Source organism: Apium graveolens, chromosome 6, assembly GCF_009905375.1.
Source record: "Apium graveolens cultivar Ventura chromosome 6, ASM990537v1, whole genome shotgun sequence".
Classification (NCBI taxonomy): Eukaryota; Viridiplantae; Streptophyta; class Magnoliopsida; order Apiales; family Apiaceae; genus Apium; species Apium graveolens.
In genome coordinates, this window is record NC_133652.1 from 165,779,419 (window position 1) to 165,791,302 (window position 11,884).

General features: G+C 38.9%; 1 non-coding gene across 1 annotated transcript; it reads right to left on the reverse strand.

Annotated features, from left to right (window-relative positions):
- Window positions 1-9,346: 9,346 nt before the first annotated feature.
- Window positions 9,347-9,453, reverse strand: LOC141669638 (small nucleolar RNA R71). The gene has a single exon (XR_012553906.1). It is a non-coding gene; the product is annotated as a small nucleolar RNA R71 (small nucleolar RNA).
- Between the last annotated feature and the right edge of the window lie 2,431 nt (window positions 9,454-11,884).

An 11,884-nucleotide genomic window follows, 5' to 3' on the forward strand; every position in this document is an offset into this window, starting at 1 on the left:
CCAATGCATGGCTTAAAGAGATTGAGAAGGCTTTTGACTTAGTCGGAGCAAGAGCTAAATAGAAGACCAAATTTGCCAGCAACTTTCTGAAGGGTGAGGCAAACAACTGGTTGGAATCCACACGAACATTGGAAGGAGGTGAGTTTGTAACTTGGGAGAGATTCACAGAGTTGTTTTTGGAAAAGTATTTCCCGAGGTATATGAAGAACTAAATGGAGATCAAATTCTTGAACTTGACACAGGGTGATCTTACTGTTGCGGAATATGAGGCCAAATTTACTGAATTGGCAAGGTTGGTCCCAGATCAGGTTGATATAGATGAAAAGAAAGCAAGAAGCTTCAAACATGGATTAAAGTTTTGGATTCAAAACACAGTGGCCATGTTTAAGTTAACTTCATATGTGGCAGTGGTTCAGAAAGCGATGGTGATCGAAAGTAGAAGTGAAATGTCTTAGAGAGAAAAGGATGGAAAGAAAAGGAAAATAGAAATCTCAGGAGGAGGACATCAGTATAATAATTTCCAGGGCCATTTCAACAGAAGGACAGAGTTTCAGGGTAATAGGAATATGGGATTCAAAAGACCACAATCCGGAAATGGAGGACAAGGTAACCGTTTTCAGAATTCAAATCAACAAAGGTCCAATCATCCACCAATACCGGATTGCCATTTGTGGCAGAAAGCACTTTGGGAATTGTAATGCCAATGTGATGTGTTTCACGTGTGGCAGGAAGGGACACTTTGCCAATATGTGTCAGAATCCGACCCAAGGTCAGAATTTGGGAGCTATTTGTTATAAGTGTGGAAAGCCAGTGCATATCGCCAGAAATTTCCCAACACAAGGTACGACGAGTAACACACCAAGGATTATAGGTGCTCCATCTCAGAGTGTGCCAAGGATTGAAGGACCACCAGCTCAACCCAAAGCCAAAACATTTAACATGACTATGAAGGATGCTATTCAGAGTTTAGACGTGGTTGTAGGTATGCTTCCAATCAACTCCATAGACGCTAAAGTTTTAATTGATTATGGAGCTACAAGATCATTTATTTCTCAAGATTTTGTCGATAAACTGCATTGTGAAGTTGACTTGTTAGAACAAGCGCTAATGATAGAATTAGCTAATAAGAACCAAGTTCCCGTCGACCGAGTGTGCCCGAAGTATGACATTGAGATAGCGGGACATCATTCTTATGCCAACTTAATACCCTTTAAGTTGGGAGAATTTGATGTTATCTTAGGAATGGATTGTTTGACAGAGAATAATGCTTTGATTGATTGTAAGAATAGGAAAGTGAGACTTCAGACATTGGATAGTAAGAAAAAGGTACTATTTCGAGGGAGTAACCAAGAGAAGAAGTTCTTAACAATAGCTCAAGCAAAGAAGTTATTGTGTCAGAATTGTGAGGCGTATTTAGCCTATGTGATAGACACCAGCAAAGTAGTACCAGCACCAGAAGCAATTCCAGTTGTCAATGAGTTTTCAGATGTCTTTCCAGACGATCTTCCAGGGTTACCTCCGGATAGAGAGATTGAGTTTGCGATTGATCTAGTACCCGAAACAGAACTAGTTTCTAAAGCTCCGTATCAGATGGTTTCAGTGGAGATGAAAGAATTAGCAACTCAGCTGCAAGATCTTTTGGAGAAAGAAGTTATAAGACCCAGTGTATCCCCGTGGGGTGCACCAGTACTGTTTGTCAAGAAGAAAGATGGGAGTATGTGACTGTGTATCGATTATCGGGAATTGAATAAGCTGACCATTAAGAACAAGTATCCGTTGCCAAGGATTGATGATTTGTTTGACCAACTGAAAGGCGCTGTATGGTTTTCTAAGATTGATTTAAGATCAGAATATCATCAACTAAAGATCAAGCCAGAAGATATTCTGAAGACCGCATTCAGAACCAAATATGGACATTATGAGTTTTTGGTAATGGCATTTGGATTAACAAACGCACCAGCAGATTTTGTGGATCTAATGAATCGAGTATTCAAGAAGTATCTGGATAAATTCATGATTGTATTCATATATGACATTTTGATCTATTCCAAGATGGAAGAAGAGCATGCAGAGCATTTGAGAATAGTTCTAAAGACACCGCGATAATAGAAATTGTACGCAAATTTTTCCAAGTGTGAATTTTGGTTAAAAGAAGTACGATTTCTTGGGCACGTGATTAGCAATAAAGGAGTTGAAGTGGATCCGTCAAAGATTTACGCTATTATCAACTGGGAGAGACGAAAAACACAAACAGAAGTAAGAAGTTCCATGGGATTGACAGGTTACTACAGAAGATTTGTGTAAGATTTCGGGAAGATAGTTATGCCATTGACAAAGCTTATAACGACTCGTGTATTTTTGTATTATTTAAATTTATAATTGTGAAATTATTAAATAAAAAAATATGTGTATAGTTTTTATCAGCTATGTATTGTCTTATTATTATCTATGCGTGAATTGTGGTGTACCAGGTTGTTTGCGTAATTAATTATTGAGTGGTACTGAGTTATATTCACTTTTAAAAGTATTTAGTTCCAGAATTCTTTAAAAATTATGAAACTCATATTTATATAAGTTTATAATATTTCGAGAATTTTAATTTTTTTTTGGAAATTTTTGGGATTAATTTCAGTCGCGCGTCGATTCGTTTAATTGATAAAAGCAGGTATAAAGTGTGTTTTAGAAAGTATTTTAAAATTTCGAAATTTATGTTTTTATTAATTTCTGATTATTTATAAAATTTTAAAACTAGTTTGGTGAATTTTAGGGTTACTATCGCTGCAAATTTACTCGTTAAAAATCGAATTGCGGGGCAAACCGGGCTTTATAAGGTTTGTGTTTATCCATGCATCTACGTGTCAGTTTTACAGAATCCTATTGTTACGTGTTGCAAATTTGGTTTTGGAAAAAAATTAAATAAAAAACACACAACTGACTTACCCTGTTCCACCCCCCTCGTCCCTGTTCTTTATCCCCCCTTAATATCAATCTCTCATCTTTTACTCTTTTATTTTAATCTCTCCCTCACCTCATCTCTCTCTCTACCCGTTTCTTTTACCCGTCGCCGCCGCCCCTTTTCTTCTCGGATTTCCCCTGTTTTCTGGCTATTTCCCTTTTTCTCCGGTGAGTTTCCGGCTGCAATTTCAGTGGCTGGCCTGAGTAAATTCGATCTTGCCTCTGTTGATACAAATATATGTATACATATTCATGTATATACGCATGTGTATGTGTGTGACTTCCGTATGTGTATGGAAGTGTGTTTGTCGCACGCGCGAGTTGTGCGCGTGTGTGCAGGTATTATTTTGGTTGCTTTATTGTTCGTTTACATTATGTTTGGGCCGGACGAATTTGAAATTTTTAATTCTTATTACAGAAAATGTTTGATCGAGTATTCGTGAAATAAATAATTTCGAGCGGGAATTGGTAATAATAATTGGTGCAATTTTTGCGTTGGAAACTCGGGATTTAATCGGGTACCCGCAAAATTTCGCCACCGTCGGCGAGGAGCCACGGCGAGCCAACGGTGGAACGTGATGAATTATTATGAGTCCTATTATTTTAAAATAAATAAATATAAAAGTGCAAATAATAATAATTTAGTTTGAATCAGTGGTTGGGATTTGTGAAGTGGATTTCGGTTGTATTGGTGGAATTAATTGTTGGATTGTTTGTTATTGATTTGACGTCGAAGTGTTCGACGGGTAAGCCGGTAAACAGAGGAGGTGTTGCCCGAATTTTGGAAAATTAAATTCATAAATATGGGAGCATATCCTACGATTATCGGAACTACTAATTGAGTGTATGTGATTGTATAATTATAAATATTGTACGAAACGCATTTGTGTATCGGGATAAAGCATTCTACAAAATAATTGACAACCTTACTTTACGAAATGTTGGGTATGTGTATCTTTTGAAAAAAGATTATGGAATCGAGTTGCGAATGCTTGTACCCCTAATTGTTATATGTATTATGGTAATATGTATATTTACGAGTCGGGATTTGATATCGAATGGGAAGGATATTAGCGAGGATATGTCAAGCATACCTGGTCATCTAACGTAGGGTATTTCGACTCTGTAGGTTTTAGTTGTGCGACTCAAGAAGTGAAACCGAACTAAAGATAATCTAGTGATTAGACGACAAATGCAGCGAGGTTCCAAGCGAAGGACCCAAGCGTGGAAGTCAGATCCAGGATAGTCTGATAGTAAGGTGATAAATCTGAGTGTCCAAGTCAGTCCAAGGTCAATCAGTAATAGTCGTAAGCTCTGCAAGGCAAGTACCCCTGAACTAATCTTTCACAGTTTAGTATATATGAATAGTTGTTGATTTAAATTATGTACTGGAACAGAATGTTTTAAGTTACGTATGTTTTATTAACTGATGTTTTGGGAAAAAAGTAACTTCTGAAAATGCCTATCTCTAGATTGTAAATAAAATTAAAAAGGATTTTTGGAATGTGTGCTATAATCGTTTAAAAAGATATAGGTGAATTTGATTTTAAAAACTGGATAAACATGAATCAGATATTGGATGGTCAGTGGTGTAAGAGGCCCGTTATTAAGTAACGGCCCATCATGGTTGCGTAAGAGGCTAAGTCGGATGCGCGTACTGGTAGGCCGCTTAGTCCAGCATGACAGAGACCTGGCTAGTCTCTGAGTTCCGGAACAAATTGTGGTGGGATAGACTGACCAGCTGTCCCTAGAATGCATCCTCTTTTATATCTGACTTTGATTAATGGTTCCTGTAACGGAACAAATGGTTTAGGGTACCCTTAACGGGACAAATGATTTATGGGTCCAGCAATGGACAGTGGTTTTAGAAAGGAAATAACATGCTAAAATTGAACTATGGTATTTTATGCACAGCACACAACAACTGTTTTTGTTTTACAGAGCATGCTAGTTTTGATATCCAGTTTATACCTGTTTTACATATTTCTAACAAGTTATGAATTTTGTTCCTATAACTGTTTTGCTTTAAATCGTTTTACTTGTTATTCATATAGTGGTACCGCTGAGCAATTGATTGCTCACCCTTGTAGAATGTTTTATATATATATTGCAGATGCCTAGGAGATTCTTCTGCGGCAGTTAGGGCAGAATTCCAGTGCCTTCCGAGTCAGACTCCTCTGAGTTAGTTGTGCTGGACCAAAGATGGTATGTTCAGTTGCTGCTTTTGGTTAGTTATGTCAGGATTGTTTATAATTAGTTGGGTTGTAATAGTTATAACCTAAGTCATAATTAAACCTGGAAAAGTTCTTGGTAAAGGGGTCGTAGTTATATATTATTAATGACTTGGATTGAATTATGATTGTTATTATTATTGTTGGTGACGTCAACTCCTGACCCTGGGGTTGAGGCCGTCACAAAGCTCACCAGAAAGAACCAGAAATTTAAATTGGATGAGAAATACGAAGAGAGTTTCCAGGAACTAAAGAACATATTAGTATCTTCTCCAGTGCTAGTCTTACCGGATGATCAAGGAAACTTTGTGATCTACAGTGACGCGTCGTACAAAGGATTGGGATGTGTTTTAATACAGCATGACAAGGTGATAGCCTACGCTTCAAGACAACTGAAACCATATGAAGAGAAGTATCCAACCCATAATCTTGAATTGGCAGCTATAGTGTTTGCATTGAAGATATGGAGGCATTATCTTTACAAAGAGAAGTGCGAGATCTACACAGACCATAAGAGTTTAAAGTATATCTTCACCCAGAAGGAGTTGAACATGAGGCAGAGAAGATGGCTCGAACTGATCAAGGACACTTCAATTGAGGAATTGATCAAGGAATTTGAGAAGTTTGAAATAAAGGTCAGTATTCCAAGTATGTCTATAGATATGTTAAGTGTAATGTCTTTTCAACCAGAACTATTAGAGAAAATATGGAGATGTCAGGAAAAGGTAATGAACCATGAACATGAAGAGTTAACAGGAGAAGAGTTAGGGAGTCAAAAGGATGATTAAGGAATCCTGAGATTTTCTTCTAGAATATGGATACCCAACGTAGCTGAACTGAAAGATGAAATTCTTTGAGACGCTCACAACTCTAGATATTCAAGTCATCCCGGGAGTTTGAAGATGTACAAAGACTTAAGAGAAAACTTTTGGTGTCCAAGTATGAAGAAAGAAATTGCTGAATGGCTGAGTAAGTGTTATACTTTCCAGTGAGTCAAAGCGAAACATCAAAGGCCCAGTGGATTGATACAGCCATTGGACATTCCAGAATGAAAGTGGCAACATATTGCGATGGATTTTGTAGTTGGATTACCGAGGACCAAGGAAAATCATGATGCTATTGGGTTATTATTGACAGATTGACGAAGTCAGCGCATTTTCTTCCTATCAACGAGAAATACTCATTATATAAATTGGTTCAGTTATATTTGAAGGAAATTGTGATTCGACATGGAGTTCCAGTATCCATAGTTTCAGATACGGATTCTCGATTTAATTCAAGATTTTGGAGAAGTTTTCAAATTGTCTCAGAATGAAGCTAAATATGAGTACCGCGTATCATCCGCAGAAAGATGGTCAGAGTGAAAGGACAATTAAATACATGTTAAGGGTATGTGCGCTAAGTTTTGAAGAAAGTTGGGATGAACATTTTCCATTAGTTGAATTTTCCTATAATAACAGTTATCATGCTAGTATTGGAATGCCGCCTTATGAAGCCTTGTATGGAAGAAGATGTATATCTCCAATATGTTGGGAAGAAGTTGGTGAGAGAAAGATTTTTGGTCCGGAATTGATCCAACAGACGAAAGAGAAAGTATAACTCATTCGAAAATGATTAGTGGTAGCTCAAGATCGTCAACCCAGATATGATGATCCTGCCAGAAAGGATATTGAATTTAAAGTTGGAGAAGTAGTGATATTAAAGATTTCACCTTGGAAAGGTTTATCAAGATTTGGAAAGAAAGGAAAGCTAAGTCCGTGTTATGTTGGCCATTTTGAGATTTTGAGGCGTGTGGGAAAAGTCGCTTACAAGCTAGCTTTACCACCTCACATGCAGCATATCCAAAATGTGTTCCATGTGTCGATGTTGAAACGTTATTTTCCTGATTCGAATCACATGATAGAATATGAGCCAATAGAGATTCAGCCAGATTTGTCTTTTGTAGAGCGACCAGTGCAGATTTTAGATAAGAAAGAAGAATGATTCAGAATAAGTCTGTATCTTTAGTACGAGTTTTGTGGAGGAATCCCAAGGTTGAAGAGTCGACCTGGGAGTTGGAAAGCAAAATGCGAACTGATAAGTGGCATTTTATACCACTTAGAACGTCTTAAAATGGCTTAAATTGGTGTCTTGAAATCAAGTATTTTGTGTATTTGATGCGTTTTTCTAGTGTTTATGCATTTCAGGGTATTAGTTGCATTTCGGGGGAGGAATCATCAAGAATAAGCCTTGGCATGTGTTCACCATTGCGAGAGGAAAGGAATGGGCAGATTACGGCGAAGAAACGGAGCAAACTTTCCAGTAGAGGCCTGCGCGCCCGCGCAGCTATGCTGAGCGGCCGCGCAGGGTCGGGAATTTTGCTGAATTATTTTAGACTTCTACTTCTATTTGGCTTCCAACTTCTATGTAATCTGAGTTTTATGGGACTATTATATAAGTAGATTTGAGACGTTTTCACAGGGGGGATTGAAAAAAAAGAAGATTGTGTTTTACGCAAGAAGCGAAGGAGATAAGGAAGAAGACCGATTTAGCACACCGCAACGAAGAGGAAGCATATTTTCTTGTGATTCTTGTTTCGTTGTAACATTGGATGCTAGTTTTCTTGCTTTGACTTATTCACTCTTGTGACGTACTCTGTTTTAATATAATTAGTTTGGTTATTATTTTCTTGTGTTTGTTTATCATGATTTCATATGAACCCATGATGGCGATAAGTTCTATTATGGGCTAATCGTGATCATGGGGTTGCAACAGATTTATTATGGAATTCTTTAGTTAATTGTTTAATACTTTAGTGTGTGATGATTGTTTGATATCTAGTATTGGTTGTGCGTATTCGTCTTATGTGCGTCGCGAACATATAAGATAGGGTGTTAATCTCTTGTGAAGCGACGGTGGATCTTGAGATTTAGAACTTGCCATGCTAGCATAGGTTCATGTACGTTGTGCATGATTAGTGGGTAACTCTAACAGTTTTATTTGCCCTATGTAATCAAAAAGAATAACTTGTGCTTAAATCGTTGTGTTGTCAATTTCTGTAGACATATGGGAACTCAACATAATTGATGACTATTCAACTTCTATCTTAATTATGGATGCTTGGTGGAATGGTATTAGTACAATGAAAGTTGGCTTTTATCAGTTTCGTGTTATTCAATTAATATCATCACTGTCACATGCTAAAGGTAATAACAATGGCTATAGAAGGAAGTAATAATAAAGTTGTGATCTCATGAGTGTTTTATTATTGATAAATTGAAGTGTTAGTTAAGTGGTTAATTAAGTAGTTAATTATAGTTAATATTTAATCAACAATTTTAAGTGTTATTATCTTAACATTGAGAAGTAATCATACATTGGTGAGTGAGTTTAATTAGACAATAATTTAGTCTGAGTCTCTGAGGGAACGAACTAGAAAATATTCTATATTACTTGCGAACGCGTATACTTGCGTGAATATTAGCGCGTGTTTTCGCCCTAACAAGTTTTTGGCGCCGCTGCCGGGGACTCGGCGTATTTGTTTAGTTTATGTACTTACCATCATTGGTCATTAGGACTCAGTGATTAGGACGTAGTAGTTACTTATTTTTTTTCTTTTTTTTTCGTTTGTGTTTCAGGTACTTTAGCAAGCGTTTATGCAAACTCGTTCTCGTGCTCGCAAGAGGACTTTAGATACAGCTGAGGAGACAGACGAAGTTCTTGATATTCTGGAGAAGTTAGATTTTGAGGATTCGGATTCAGGAACTGAGCAGAAAGAACCAGTAAACATGGGAGATCGTATTGTTCAAGCTGATCCAGCTCTTATGGATTTTTCTCGGCCTAAAATTGATGACATTCAGTCAAGCATCCTTCATCCGGCTATTCAAGCTAACACCTTTGAAATCAAGCCGGGCACTATTCAGATGGTGCAGAATTCTGTTTCTTTTGGAGGAGCGGCAACTGAAGACCCCAACATGCACATAAGGAATTTTGTCGAGATCTGCAGCACTTTTAAGTATAATGGCGTGACTGATGAGGCTATCAAGTTGAGGCTTTTCCCATTCTCACTAAGGGACAAGGCTAAAGACTTGTTACATTCTGAACCAGCTGGGTCCATCACTACGTGGAAAGATCTTGCACAAAAGTTTCTGGTGAAGTTTTATCCGATGGCAAAGACTGCTGCTATGAGGAGTGCTCTTACTCAGTTTGCGCAGCAACCTACGGAGTCTATGTGCGAGGCTTGGGAACGCTACAAGGAAATGTTGAGAAAATGTCCACATCATGGAATACCGGATTGGATGGTGATAACTGGTTTCTATAATGGTTTGGGGGCTCAATCTCGGCCCATGCTCGATGCAGCAGCTGGAGGCGCCTTATGGGCTAAAAGCTATACTGAGGCGTATAATCTTATCGAGATGATGGCTGCAAATGAGCATCAAAACCCAACTCAGAGGATGACGTCAGGCAAGGTAGCAGGTATTCTGGAAGATGCAGCCACCGCTATTGCAGCCCAGCTCCAAGCGCTATCAATGAAGGTTGATTCTTTGGCTACGTATGGAGTTAATCAAATAGCTATGGTTTGTGAGCTTTGTGCAGGTTCTCATGATACGGATCAGTGTTCTCTTGTAAACGAATATGTTCAGTATGTGAATAATTATCAGCGACAACAGCAGCCTGTGCCAGCGACCTATCATCCTAACAACAGAAATCATCCAAATTTCAGCTGGGGGAATAATCAGAATGCTATTCAGCCACCATATCAGCAAGGAGTGAGTAAACAGTTTAACCCACCTGGATTCCAGCAACCACAGCAGTATGCTACAAGGCAATCATATCCTCACCAGGGAAGTGCAGCTGCACCTACTAGTGCTGATTTTGAGGAACTTAAGCTATTGTGCAAGAGTCAGGCAGTTTCTATCAAGACCTTGGAAAATCAAATCGGTCAATTAGCCAATGCAGTGCTCAATCATCAACCTGGCACTCTTCCCAGTGACACGGAAGTACCAGGCAGGAAGGAAGCTAAAGAGCAAGTCAAGGCTATTACCTTAAGGTCTGGAAAAGTAGCTGATGCTGAAAAGGCAAAAGAATTAGAAGCTGAAATTAGAGGTGAAGAATCTAAGCAAAAGGAGAAAGCGGCGGAACCAAGGAAGACTACTGTTGAACACACTCTGCCTGAGGCTAATACAGGGGAGAAACAGCTCTATCCTCCACCACCTTTTCCTAAGAGATTGCAGCAACAAAAGCTGGATAGACAGTTCGGGAAGTTTCTGGAGGTGTTCAAGAAACTTCACATCAATATACCTTTCGCTGAAGCTCTTGAACAAATGCCTAGTTATGCGAAGTTTATGAAGACTATTCTTTCAAGGAAGGTGAAACTGGATGACCTTGAAACCGTTGCTCTCACGGAAGAATGCAGCGCTGTTCTACAACAAAAGTTACCACCAAAACTGAAAGATCCAGGGAGCTTCACCATTCCTTGCACAATTGGCAATCTGACGTTTGACAAGTGCCTTTGTGATTTGGGAGCAAGCATTAATCTGATGCCGTTGTCGATCTTTAAAAAACTGGATCTGCCTGATCCAAAACCCACGTACATGTCACTACAATTGGCTGACCGTTCCATTACTTACCCAAGGGGCATAGTTGAGGATGTGCTCGTCAAAGTGGATAAGCTCTTCTTTCCAGCAGATTTTGTTATTCTGGATTTTGAGGAAGATAAGAAGATTCCCATAATCTTGGGGAGGCCTTTCTTGGCTACTGGCCGTACCTTGATAGATGTGCAAAAAGGGGAACTTACTATGCGGGTCCAAGATCAGGATGTGACCTTCAACGTATTCAAGGCAATGAAATTCCCTACAGAAGATGAGGAGTGCTTAAAAGTGGATGTGATTGATTCTGCGGTTACTTCGGAACTCGATCACATGCTAATGTCTGATGCATTGGAAAAGGCCTTAGTGGGGGATTTTGACAGCGATGATGAAGATAGCAACGAGTAATTACAATATCTGAACGCTTCTCCCTGGAAGCGAAAGCTGGACATACCATTTGAATCTCTTGGTACTTCTGACCTCAAGAACGCCGAAGGGAAGCTCAAACCATCAATAGAGGAAGCACCTACCTTGGAGCTCAAGCCATTACCTGAACACTTGAGGTATGCTTTTTTAGGTGATTCATCTACGTTACCTGTTATTATTTCATCTGACCTTTCAGGTAGTGAGGAAGACAAGCTCTTAAGGATTTTGAGAGAATTCAAATCGGCTATAGGATGGACCATAGCAGACATCATGGGGATAAGTCCTTCATATTGTATGCATAAAATTCTGCTAGAGGAAGGTAGTAAGCCAACTGTGGAACAGCAGCGAAGATTGAAACCCATCATGAAGGAGGTGGTGAAGAAAGAAATTCTGAAATGGCTAGATGCAGGCATCATTTATCCTATTTCTGACAGCTCATGGGTGAGCCCCGTACAATATGTACCTAAGAAGGGAGGTATCACTGTGGTCGCAAATGAAAAGAATGAGCTCATCCCTACTCGAACAGTTACAGGATGGAGAGTATGCATGGATTATAGAAAATTGAACAAAGCCACAAGGAAGGATCACTTCCCCCTTCCATTTATTGATCAGATGCTTGACAGATTGGCGGGTCATGAGTATTTTTGTCTTCTGGATGGTTATTCCGGGTATAATCAGATTTGTATTGCACCAGAGGATCAGGAA